This window comes from Lepisma saccharinum, chromosome 24, assembly GCF_977018435.1.
Source record: "Lepisma saccharinum chromosome 24, izLepSacc3.1, whole genome shotgun sequence".
NCBI lineage: Eukaryota > Metazoa > Arthropoda > Insecta > Zygentoma > Lepismatidae > Lepisma > Lepisma saccharinum.
Window position 1 is genome coordinate 39,071,236 of NC_139252.1, and position 14,295 is coordinate 39,085,530.

The 14,295-nt window shown below is 39.2% G+C and overlaps 1 protein-coding gene across 1 annotated transcript in view; it reads left to right on the forward strand.

The window, feature by feature from the left end:
• Positions 1-3,653: 3,653 nt before the first annotated feature.
• The window catches only part of LOC145977918 (venom allergen 5-like), a 119,439-nt gene continuing 108,797 nt past the window's right edge, over positions 3,654-14,295 (forward strand). The window contains exon 1 of the mRNA XM_083110233.1: positions 3,654-3,881. The gene's annotated coding sequence lies outside the window, so the exon portion shown is untranslated. The remainder of the gene's footprint in view (positions 3,882-14,295) is intronic.

Here is a 14,295-nt window from a genome sequence, read left to right on the forward strand (position 1 = left end):
CTATAGCTGGTCAAAGAATCTGACTGAGGTCCCAAAGCGGACACTCCTATACAGCAAGATATAAACAAGCCGAACGAATCCAGTGTTATCTTTAAAGTTTCAAAGCTTTGTGTTCTGAAGAGAAACATAATGGCCTCGCCTAGGAGAGGAGACCAATAAAAATTCATGGAACATCGCCGGTTGCAGAGGAAGAGACAGGACAACAACACTCCCAGCTAATAAAACAGGAGGGTCCGTCGTCTCAACGAGCCAGCCTGACAGCCTGTACGTAATGCATGCATAAGGATACCTGCCCTCTTCTCCCCTCGCGACGGGAGAACGGGGTGCTACGTCGACAGGCTGATTTCGGTGAAAGTCACGGACGATCTCTTCCGGGGCAAGGTCGTGAGTGAGGTGGTCGGGTGGCTTGTGAGTCGTAGCCGGATATTCTGTTGCTTTTTCGCCCCCTCATGTCCAATCTCTTGCTTCTTTTTCCTTCTCTTCTTTAGTGTGATGCTAATCTTCATTTCCTTGTCTTCTTCTTTCTCGAAACAGACTCTCTCTCTGCATTTCCCCCATGTTCTCTATATTTAAGTCGCCGACCTCCGTGCCAGAGTGGTTAGTGTAGCGTGCTACGACGCCAGGAATCCCATATTCGAATCCAGGCTTGGACACGGGTGTCATTTCAAATAAAATCCTGGCTACGGGCCTGCGTTCAACCAAATGATAAATGTGACAAACAAATAAACAAACAAAGGAAAACAAAAGAAACTGTTCTTGTTCTTATTCACAAGCATCAACTTTAGTTATAGGATGAAAGTCCTACAAGAGGGTGCAACGATAGATAAATGATTCCATTATAAAATTGTGGGAAAAAGTAATTTTTCTATACAACACGATGGTCCAAAGGGTGAGGGGGGGGTTCTGGCCCCCCATAACCATCCCCCCTTCGGTGCGTCCATGCTATGGAAAAAGTCCTCACGTGGTACTGTTCTTGCCAGATGTCGGAGGGGAAGGAGGTTTGTTGGTCATTTGGACCTCACAAATGGGTTCAGACTATGAATGGCAAGGAAATCCGGATAACGGATATTCGAATTTCAAATTATCCGATATCCATTTCGGATGCTACGAATAGTCCGAATATCCGAGTAATTCGAATAGTACCTGGATAATCCGAACACCCTGATAGTACGGATATCCAGATAATCCGAATATCTGGATACAACAGATTCGATGAAGGATTTTGCAGAAAACCCGTACAGTGGAATACAAAAATGGGCTACAGCCGGATTGCGCACACTTTTCCGGTTTTATCAGTGGTATCTGATAAGCCGTTGACAAGCTGTCACAATGTACAGATTGCGCACAAGAAAATGAGGCGATGTTGGTAGATGTAAAATGTTCTCAAACCGTTCTCACTTCTGTTGTGTTTGTTTGTGTGTGGACTTACACGTGTTTTTGCTGGAAGGGTAGCATTAAATAGGCATAGAGGATGAACCTGATTGGTGGACTAGAATGTAATGGTCGGTGTATCTCCGTATTTATACCGAAGGTCACGAGCTTCGATTGACAGAAGTGTTTGTTGTGCAGTCATTACCCTAACATAACCTAACTCTTGAGTTTGAGTAAATTGGTATGAAAATTGTATCTTGAAAACATCAATAGTGACTTACTTATTATGTAAATTGGTATGAAAATTGTATCTTGACTTGCTACTTTTTCTGGTCAAATTATATTTTTTATTTAATCCTTAAGAGATTTACTATTTTATTTCTAATTTCTCTCTCTTCTTGTCTAAAGAGAAGAACAGTTTTGCGCACAGACTTTAAAGCTATCAAAGTGGCAACGTTCGATCAAAATCTGTGCACAAAACAGGTCAGTGAGATTTGTGCGCAATTTGGTTGCGGTGACAAAAATGAATAATAGCCCGTAAAACGAATAAAAGATAAAACTGTCCAGATAATGCACACACTCCTAATAATCCGGATAGAAAATTATCCGATATTCGGATAAACCTTTATCCAGATTTGACCATGCCGACCGATTCCCCAGTCGAGGGAAGACTTCGACCCAGTCCCCCATGTTACAATTCTCAGAAATACCCATATAGCCTCATATCGACCCGTGAGTGTAATTGGCCGTTGCCAGCACAATCCATTTACATCGAAGCCTATATTGGTTACGGATGTTGAATACGTCACTAATATAAAAAGGCATTAATATTATTATGGGTAAGAAATAGGCACCCATAAAGCATTTTATCTTGCTTCCGAATTATGAATATGAAAGAAAATAATTTACTAAACGATTAGGACGCAGGATAACAGAAATCAAGCTTGTAAATTATCTTCTACGTTTCTGATGACATTTTATATACACCTATCGAAGATCACACCGCCAGAAATAATTAAATGTCCAATTCTCAATTATTGCTTAAAAGAGGTATTTGTGTAATAGGCTAAGACACATTACATTAAGAAATCGGTGTCTTTATATAATTGATTCTTGTTTGTGTTTAATCTATAATTTATCGCACCGAGGTTTTATATGTTTGTAACACATTCCATGGTGAGATATATTTGAGCATCAATTATATTTTTATGTTTCTAGTTCATAAGATATCAGTCAGTATTCTTACATTCGTTTAGTAATTTAATATTTCTATAGATGACACTACATTTGTTATATTTTTACAAAAATGTTCTGACTACTAATGATTCAATCAGCATTTTCCACAATGTGACTGAAATTCATCATTATTTGTCCTTGTATTTCTTTTTGATTATGGATTGATTATACATGCATTTTCAACGTGGATTTGTATATTTAGGACAAGTCTTGAAAACACGTTATGAATATTTCCAGTAAAAAGAAATATTAGGATTATAGACAATAAAACATAAAACCATTCCAAGTATTTTATAATTTATTGACATTTTAACCAGTTACTAAAGGAATTGGTTTTACTTTGCTACTTTACAAATATATATATATATATAATATATATATATATAGTATATATATATATGGGGGGGGTGTAATATATAGTTACAAATAAAATTCCTTATTGCATATTTATTAATAATGCACTTTTAAATATTTAGTAATTTATTTTTATATTTAATAACATTATTAATGTGTATATCATATTATATTTACTATATAATATTATTGTGTGTGTGTATTAAGATCTTCCTCCCCCTCCCCCCCCAAGTCTTCAATGATTTCGCACCCTGATGAAACCAGACAGTTCGAGAGTTGCCGGAACGAGATGGAGACGAAAATAAGACGAAACTCGAGATGAGACCGAGGCACTCATCTCGATACCATTTCTTCTACAATATCAGTGGATGATTGATGCCGAACATGAACAGATCCGAAACCCGAATCTTGACTCTAGAGATAACAGGTCAGAACAGGTCCTCGGCCGCCCGCACACGCCCGCTCCATTATTTACGATCCCCACCGACTGCAACATATCCCAGACCAGCAGACAACATCACGTTCACTTCCTCCTCACACCTACGCGGCTGGCAAACACACATCCTCCCTCTCCTCTCGCTCACGTGACGTCGACCCGCCAATGAACGGGTCCGCATCAAGAGCGGCAAGATCTGAAGGAAGGTTTTGGTGTCCTCCAAGGTCGGCGGCTAATCTTCCTCGTAGTCGTCACGGTAACCCAGGTTGCTTCGGAACATTGGCGTATAAATATTAGGTCAATGTTAATTCCCGAGACAGCCCGTCCTCTTTTGCCCGCGTTAAGGAGAGGAAGCACTTTCACCCTTGTTGTTCAGATCTTCTCTTGACCGGAGGTGGGTCAGGAACCAGTGTTATCCGAATTCGTAAGCCCCTGACGCCTCGTTGGATTCGATGTTAACGACCAAGATTCCAGGACATTAAGTGTAAGTACATGTGCATTCAGTATCGAAAATGTGGAACGGTTTTTGGAGAATGGTGCCGACCACGGGAGATGGCGAGATAATTTAGTTTCGGGTGGGTGAGATAAATGGGTGGTTGTCAGGATTCCATCTTTCTCTATCTCTCTCTCTCGTGCTTTCTTTTTCATATTTTTGTCTTTCTCTTTCATTCTTGCTTCTTTCTTACTATTTCTCTACCTTCGTTCTACCGTATTATCATTCTTTCTCGCTTCTTTCCTACTGTGTTTCTCTGTCTTCTTCTTTCTACCTCATTATCTCTTTCGCTCTCTATCTACCTCTTTATCTATGCTTTCTAACTCTAATTCTTTATGTCTTTCTTTCTAATTCTCTCCCTTTCTGCCTCTATTTCCTTATATATTTTCCTTTTTCCATCTCTGTCTCTTTTTTGTCCCTATTTCTGATTCCAATTTCATGTTCTTCTTTCTTCTCTTATCTTTCTTTCTCTTTTCTTTCTTCATCCATTTCCTTATGTATTGCCTTTTCCATCTCTGTTTCTGTTTCCTCTTTAACCTTATTTTTCGTTCCTCACTTTCCATTCTTCTGTCTTTCTTTTTCCTCTGTCTTCATTCCTCAACGTGTATGTGTATCTCCCTATCTTATGATGTTCAAAGTGTATCATGGAACATATTTCAGTTGCATATTTGTGGCTGATATTATTTCACTGCAGTGGTGACACGTGTAAGATTCCACTGTGGACAATGCTTTCCTTATTTCCTTCTTATCTCCTCTTTTCCTTCCAACTATACCAATATCCTGAGTTCTGTTCCGCTGCATGGACGAAGTGGACTTCACAACAAACGTTGACCAACATTGGTGTGATTCCAATACCATTTGCGGTGATAATTCGAAAAATAGCATAGTAGAGCCTGCATAATTCAAATTTACGAGTCTTGATCATGGTGGAGTGGAAACGCTTTTGTTAAGAAGTTAAAAGGAGTTTACACAAGACGTTTTCCCTGAATAAGGCGAAGGGTACATACAATCACGAGTAAAGACGAAGCCATACATTTTAACTCAACGAAGTTGAAGCAGTTAACCGTTCATACAGTAATTATTACTTTTAACATGTCTTATTCTTGCAAAAAGTTAGATATCAGCTGCTAATATCGACATACACAACAGCATGGCTGTATTTAGAGGGGTGGTTAGGGTTCAACCCCCCTCGAAACTTGTTGGATTACGGGAAGTTCACAAACCAAATTTTCAAATACTCTTTCAACCTGAACAAAAAATACAACAGGGAAACAATGTAAACAAAATCAAAATCCAGGAAGAATTTTCAAACGTTTGGAATTCCTTAAACTTGTGCGAAACAGGTTTCATTCTTAGAATCACAGCGTACCCACGGCCCCTACACTTTCACTCCACTAGCGTAGACGAGAGGGGCTGATGGGGCTATAGCCCCCTCCGAAATATTTTGGAAAATTAACTAACTAACTAACTAACTCCCTAGCCTTCTTAAACCCGAAGGTTCATGGCTGCAGCAACACAGGCCTTCCATCTGTCCCTATCTTGAGCAAGTTCTATATACTCTTTTCCATCCCTACCGATTTCCCTTAGGTCCATCTCAACGTTGTCCCTCCATCTTCGTCTTGGCCTTCCTACAGGTCTCTTACCATCAGGTTTCCCAACAAGAATCCTGTAAACTCCTCTTTCCTCTCCCATTCGTGCCACATGGCCTGCCCTAAGTCTTCTTGATTTAATTATTCTAATAATATCTGGACATGAATACAAATTATGTAGTTCTAAATTATGTAACCTTCTCCACTCACCTGTCTCTTCATCCCTTTTAGGTCCAAAGATTTTCCTAAGGATCTTATTTTCAAATACTCTTAATTTATGTTCCTCTTTCAATGTAAGGGACCAAGTTTCACATCCATATAATACTACAGGCAAAATTACGGTTTTGTATATTTTAACTTTTAGTTTCTTAGATATTAAACGAGAAGACAAAAGTTTATGAAGAGAGAAGTAACATGCATTTCCTGAATTAAGCCTACTTTTTATTTCCTCTTTAATATAATTTTCATTTGTTAATATTACTCCTAAGTATTTGAATTTGGAAACTGGTTCAAACGAGTTGTTATCAATAATTAGATTTTGATTATTACGTAACACTTGGTTTCGGCCTGTAAGCATATATTTAGTTTTCTCTTTGTTAACTTCCAAACCTATCTCTTTAGCAGTTTTGAAAAATATTTTAGCATTATTCTTAATTGTATTCACATCATCCCCCAGTAAGTCTACATCATCTGCATATGCTAACAACTGAGTCATACCATTTAATTTTAGTCCTTCTTTAGTTTCTTTTACCTTCCTAACAGCATATTCTAAGGCAAAATTAACAATTTCTAATAAAATCAGTGTAGAAACTGGGAAAAACCATAGTGGTAAGTAAATTCATATTCGCCTTAAAATGACCCCCAATTGCCATTTTTGATAGTAGAAAATCTAAAATATATTAAATATCTTATGATGTATGCCGCTCCCTGGAAAGCACCTCAATTAGTACTACTGCAGTTTGTTTCTTTATACAACATACATATTTGCAGATGATACAATTCAATTTACAGGTGTATCAATACACGCTGTATAAAATACACCTTACTACTAATGTTGGGCGATATATCGTCCAGACGATATATAGCGATATTGAAAAAATATCGTCGATGCGATATCAACTAGACGATATATCGTGATATTTTGGCGATATATATCGTGTCGGCGATATATCGTCACGATATTTGGCAATATATATCGTGTCGGTGAAATATCGTCACGATATTTTGGCGATTATATCGTGTTGGCGATATATCGTCACGACATTTTAGCGATATACAACGTGGCAACGATATATCGTATCGAATCGTTTATGACGATATATCGCCGATATCACGATACGGAAAAATATCGTATCGTTTGTGACGATATTTTCTTGATGATATATCGTGATATCAAATTCCCGATATCCCGATATCGTCCCTCCCGAAATTTTGCCAGTGATTTTGACCGTCTTCTTTTTAGTGTTAGCCCTGGTTCAGACTGAATATTCTCTTAGGATTGCACCAAAATTTCTTTTCGATCAGCGTAATATATACATGTATTCGGTCTCGTAAAACACATGATTGTATACTGCATATTGACTATACATAATCCTGGTAAGTGTAGGATCAATTGTGGGTGAACCCTCCCCGAAAGTTTGTCTGTCTCTGAGCTGAAAGGCACAATAACTAATTGTATTTCTTGTGTGTGTGGGGGGGGGGGGGAACTGAAGACTTTCAGAATCTTTAATGTGGAAATTTACTACCAAAGAACCGCAATTTAGCGGCGTCATGAAAATCTGGGAAGGGTGTGTGGATAAACCACTCGAAAGGAGAAGAATTTCTTGCTGATATTCAAATCAAGATTTTCCGTAAAAAAAGAACTGCAAAAACAAGTATCATAGAATTGTTAAGTACACAAAAAAAAAGTTAGCTGATTTCATTTTCGGATTGTTGCTCCGAAATCAAAACAGAAAACAAGAAAAGTAAGTGATAAATCTCTGTCGTTGTTCAAAACTTACAAACAAAAAACTTCCTAGACAAGCCCTCCTTCTTCTCTTTTCCGGAGAAATTCTGAAGTTAGGTACTTTCGCCTGCAACAGTTTGATTAGATTCCCGGGACGAGTCTGTGGAATAACTTATGCGATCGAATCCTCTCTCTTCCCTTTTGCTGGCTACGTCACGCTTTCCGAATCCTGACCAACCGATTCCTTAACTTTTTTTTTTGTAGAAATTCGAGCTCTTGCATTTTCTCTTGTTTCATGAGTTGTCCAAAGAAGATTCTAGCTGTTGAAGCTTGCATACGGTTTCTAGTCTCGTAATACATCAATTTCTTACACATTTACGGATTGATTTTTCTTTATTTTACTTCGCTTTTTGTGCCACTTTTGGCTACTTTGCGAAGATGGGGATGAGTGATGCCATGATGAAATTGATGAATGAACGCTCACAAACATCCATGCCCAGGTCGAGATTCGAACCCGGGACCCCATGCGTCGTAACGCGATGTGCTAACCACTCCGCCACGAGGGCTTTATGCACAGAAAGGACAATTGGTACTGGACCTATCTGAACCAGGGACGGCAAGATCCGGCTTCTAATGGGATCTAAAATCCAGTACCCGGATTCGGTACCGAAATTAAGGTACCCAGATTCGGAACCGAAAATCGGTTAGCCGGAGTCGGGATCGAAACTTTGGGTGCCAATTCCGGAACCCGAAAATTGGTTGCCCAGTCCAAGAACCTAAAATCCCTTACCCGGATCCGGAACAGAAACTTGGGACCGAAACTCCAGTACCCGGAACCGAAACTCTGGTACCCGGAAGAGGAACAGAAAATCAGGTACCGATTTTCCAAACCTTAAATCTGGTACCCAGATCCTGAACCTGAAATCCAGCACTCGGACACGAAACCGAAAATCGGGTACCTGGATGCATTTTTACCCGGAAATACAAAATATATTGATCTACAACTTTGCATTTTTTTACCATCTTTCAGTATGGCAATTTTCAAACAAATCTAAATATCTGAGGTTGAAAAGTGCCCCTTCATTGGTAATTTCAAATGGCATGGCCCAATAATGGATCACCCAGAAATACGTATTATAATATGCATTTTTTGTAGAGAAAAGTGCCTACTATTACCGCATGGGGCGTTAATGTCGCAGCAAACGCAAGTCACTTGTTAAACAAGATGACGGATAAGCCTGTGAGTGAAAACGTGGAACAGGGTGTTGTCAGTGGCGGCGATTGGGTGCCAAAACTGGGGGGGGGGAATGACAGTTTACTTTACCTTTGTACATAAGGTTTAGTATAGTACAGGGGCAAAAGTAGCAACAAGCAATCGCTCAATTGCTCGAAGACGAAACGAACTCGGTTGGGGGTTACTGCCACACACCCGCCTTACAGTCCTGACCTCGCTCCAAGCGATTTTCACCTGCCTGGACCCTTAAAGGAGTGCTCGCAAGCCAGTGTTTCAGAAGTGACAAAGGAAGCGAGCGGTCCGATCATGTCTCTAGGGTCCTGACAAACTTTTTTACGCTATTGGTGTCCAAGCACTATACTGGACGCATTTCCAGCTGGCGGCCGACCTTCAATACTATTTCTGGCTCTTTCTGTCCCCCAATCGTCTTCAGGTGTGTGTGTGGCTCGATGCTTGTCAACAAACTCATTTGTGAACTAAAAGATGTAGGGGTAACATCACTCTCCAGAAGCAACGTTGCCAGCGGACTTCTGGAAATTTGACCCTGTGCAGTTGTACCAGCGTTCGGTGTCTTGTGACTCGAAAACGCCCGATGTCAGTCGAGGAAAACTCAACTGAACGTTGATTCGCTGTTTCCCAGCAGCCAGCTGGAAATGCAACCTGTATAATGAAACGGTAGGATAGTGCATTAGTGTAGCTATACGTCCAAACTTGTTCACTTATTCCGAAAAATCACAAGTATCCGTTTGGCTTTAACACTTCTCACACTATATACATGTGACACAAGGCGTAAGTTAGCGGGGGCAAGGGGGCATTTGCTCCCCACAAATGTTGAGGTTCATTAAAATGTACAAGTTAGGGTACTTTAGGAACAAATTAATAAAAGAGTAATATTTGTGATTTCGCAAACGTCGCAGTTATTTAGCAAATAATACTGGACGCTGTTCTTATTGGATGGAAAAGTTTTCGAATCTCTTCTCCCAAACATAAGCCCCAGGTTTGATTCTACCCTCTCAAATTTAGGCCCAGTTTGATTCTGCTCCTCTCAAAATTAGACCAAGTTTGATTCTGCCCCTTCAAAGTTAGGCCCAGTTTGATTCTGTCCCTTCAAAATTAGGCCCAGTTTGATTCTGTCCCTCCAAAATTAGACACAGTTTGATTCTGCCCCTCTCAAAAGTAGGCCCAGTTTGATCGTACCTTCTCAAAATTAGGCCCAGTTTGATTCTGCCCCACTCAAAATTAGGCCCAGCTTGATTCTGCCCCTCTCAAAATTAGCCCCAGTTTGATTCTGCCCCTCTCAAAATTAGGCTCAGTTTGATTCTGTTCCTCTCAAAATTCCAGTTTGATTCTGCCCCTTCAAAATTAAGCCCAGTTTGATTCTTCCCCCTCAAAATTTGTTCCCAAGTTACGCCTATGCATGTGACGTTACTTTCTTTTACCGTCCCTGAACTCACGGGGGGGAGGGGGTAACGTAACGTAAGTAATTATAATAATAAAGGAAGCAAGAGTTTAATTCACGCTCTGCCTCTCCCCTACAAAATTCCTAGAAAGTAAAAAAAAAAACACTAGATACTCTCACCCACCTTGTCTTTCATAACGTAAAAGAAAACCTTCATTTCTCTGACGTGGAACATAATACGCCTAGCACCTAAAATAGCTTCTAATCTTTCCCTCCGTCAGAAAAGTTTCTCGAGCAAGATGGCACCTGAGCGAAACTTCCTACGAACTTCCCCTTTACAGCTGCTCTCTTATTGGGCTGTAAATGAAAGTTTCTTCCAGCAGGGATCGAGCCGTGGAATGTTCTCCTCTTGACGTCACGTTGGTGTTTTAAATCCTCATTCGTTACATTCTCCTGTTGTTATTTCTGCTTTAAAGGTCTTACATCCGCTACAACGTCCAATTTGCGAATGAGGGATTTAAAATATGCATATTCAACCTATTTTACAGAGAAAATACAGCAACATTTAAATGATCTCAAATTCTATGTACGAGGTGTGTTCATAAAGTTCCGAAAAGTGGTATGTACGTTTTAAAGCCCTAGTTAGATTCAGTAGAAACTTCACAAATTCCTTAATCCAAATTTGCATATTTTACATGAGTTATAAACTTCCTTATAGATGTCAGCTCAAATTGTAACAATACAAAAACAACGGTAACAAAGTATACTATTTAAGATACATTCTTAAAAGGCGCAGACCATTTTTATTACAGAAATACAATTTTGTACAACTTACATACAATAGTACCATTATCACTTTACCAAGTTAAAATTAAGTTCCAATACTGAAAATTACTAATAAGTTTGAAATTAACTACAGCATATGTACGAGTATAACAGCACCTGCTCACAGGAGAGAATTAACTTCTAGCCTTCCAAAATATACTCATATTTCACTCGTCCAAAGAGATGCCCAAGAGCAAGAAATTCACTGAGTTCGTGCAAATTATATCTCCATTCGTTTTGGATATTAAAACAAAACTTCAAAAATATCCAGAATTCAGAGAAATATGGAACAAATCCAGTGCTCAAAATGAAGGAGGTTCTATATTCATAAATTCTCCGCTGAGAGCATGTACCGTTATAGTAATCTTTAATATTTATCAGTAATTTTCAGTGTAAGAACTTAATTTTAACTTGGTAAAGTGGTAATTGTGTTACTGTATGTAAGTTGTACGAAATTGTATTCCTGTAATAAAACTGGTCTGCGCCTTTTAAAAATGTATCTTAAATGGTATACTTTGTTACCGTTGTTTTTGTATTGTTACAATTTGAGCTGATATCTATAAGGAAATTTATAACTCGTGTAAAATATTCAAAATTTGGAACAAGAAATTTGTGAAGTTTCTACTGAATCTAACTAGGGCTTTAAAACGAACATACCACTTTTTGGAACTTTATGAACACACCTCGTACATTGAATTTTGAGATCTTTTAAATGTTGCTGCATTTGCATAATAAAAGAAGTCTGCTATTTGCTCGTTCAGTTCTCGTTTCGACGCTAGGAACACTCGAAGGAAGGTAATTTTTATCTGGTATGTATGCTCTATGCAGATCCATGGTTACCACTGTAGGATTTCGTTCTGTCGAGAAATGTATCTAAATTCATAATACTCTATGGAAACACTTTCAAGTCAGCAAATCACGCATTTATCGTCATTTTTATACATGTCCTTGCATTAAAGGAGGACGTCGGGGGTTTTGTCCCCAAGTATTCCCGCTCCAGACGACAGCCTTGGGTTATGTCAGATAAAATAATTGTCAGTGGCAACCCTGAATGTGTGCCGCACGGTTGCATACGTACAGAATAAAACGAGGCCGTACACACACACATGCACATCGGGCCTGATTGAAGGATGTTACCAATTGCAACGCTACCTTCGGAACCAGTCCTGGAACTTTGTGAACTGATCTCCAGTCGCAGTAGACCTGAAAGTACGCACATAAAGTAGCATGTTATGAAATTGAATTCAATTAGATTATTCTACGTTAATCGCGACAATGAGGATGAGTGATGATATGATGAACACGCAAAGAGAACACCCTTGACCGAACCTGGATTCGAACCCGGAACCCCTAGCCTTGTAGCGCGCTAAGCTAACCAATCCGTCACGGAGGTCGGCAGTACGTTATGTATCCAAACAAAAATGCAGCTCCCATAAGCCTTGATGAGACATGCCTATTACGAGCAAAAGCTATTGTCATTTGTTTTTAATTCCACGTTCGACATCAGCCATTATGAAGTTACGATCAGGTAAATTTTTAAATAGGGTTGGGGGAACGTAATGTACCACCCTCCCACACGCCAGGTAAATCCGCCTCTGTTCCGAACTTCGTTAACGACCCGCTCGGATTAATCACTAACTCAAACCTCAATAAGTCCTCATTAGGCGTGTTAGAAACTTCCCAATACATCAATTATTCACTAACGTTGCAGCAACAAAACTCTGCTTCACATCTACCCCCTTCCAAAATAAGCTTCCCGGACTGGTTATCTCATTGTGGACATGCTCCGTATTCCGTCGACGTCCTCTAGTACACGGAGGGGTCAAATTAAACAATCACGCGGGTCGCGGTCACCTGCACAGTCACATTTTTCCTGGTTAAGGTTAGCGACTTTAAATTTCGCTTCTCCGCCTACCATTGTAACTGTAATGGATGTTCTCGAGACCAGAGTAAGGTCGTCTGCATACGTCGTCCGCTGGTAAAGGGGGTTATTAGCATATTACGTATAAATAATGTTTCCTGTAGGTGTCGAAGACGCCTTTCTGGAATCCAGGCTGGTGTATTATTCCATTTCGATTCTTCCCAGGTGATGATGTATGGTTCTGTTAAGTACTAGGCGATCACTGTTGCTAACTCTTAAGATTTGTAGAGTTAACACCACTCTGAGTCATTCTAAACTTTAAAGATATGAGAACAGAAAAACTCCAAGAGTTAAGCCACTCATCAGAAAATTGTAAGTTATTGTGATAGTAAAACATTTCTGGAATCAACTCAAGAGCTTTGGAGAGTTAAGCCGCTCTATTCTTCAAAATAGAGAACTAAGTCACTCTATTGTTCACAGATTTTTGGAATCAACTCAAAAGCTATGGAGAGCTAAGCCACTATATTCTTCAAAGCAAGAGAACTAAGTCACTTTACTCTTCACACAATTCTGGAATCAACTCAAAAACTTTGGAGAGCTAAGTCACTCTATTCTTCAAAGCAAAAGAACCAAGTCACTTTACTTTTCACATAATTATTGAATCAACTCAAAAACTTTGGAGAGCTAAGCCACTCCATTCTTCAAAGCAAGAAAACCAAGACACTTTATTCTTCACATAATTCTGAAATTAACTCAAAAACGTTTGATAGCTAAGCCACTATATTCTTCAAAGCAAGATAACCAAGTCACTTTACTCTTTATACAATTCTGGAATGAACTCAAAAACTTCGGAGAGCTAAACCACTCTATTCTTCAAAGCAAGAGAACAAATGTACTTTACTCTTCAAGCAATTCTGGAATCAACTCATAAACTTTGGAGAGCTAAGTCACTCTATTCTTCAAAGCAAGAGAAGCACGTCAGTCTCTCTTACAGATTTCTGAAATCAACTCCAAATCTTTGGAGAGCTAAGACACCCTTACCTTCAAAGAAAGACTGCCACTTTAATCCTCACACTTTCTGGAATTATCTCCCTAGCTTTGGAGAGTTTTGTTTTCAAGTCTACTTTGTGCACATATAGGCCAATAAGGACTGGACCAACAGTTTAAAGTGGGATCCTAACCACTATTGATCCGCTGGGTATCAAACCTCTAACCCCTTTGTTACAAGACATGGTACTACCACTACAGCATCGGGAAAGCACTTAGCTTTGGAGAAAGAAGTCACTCTAATCGTCACAAATAAGCGGATATAAGTTACAATATTTAGATGAACGAATGAATCGCAACATGACCGGTCTCAATATCATTTTCATCTTCAAGGAAAGAAGCCAAGTCACACTAATCTTTTCAGATATCTGGAACTAACGGTTCAGGCTTGACGTTGCACCTCAACTTCACGAAATTAAGAAATTTTAATAAAATTTTACTTTGAAAGAATTTGCAAAACGTTATCGGTGTCTGGTGTTCATTTATAAGTATTTTAATCGAGATG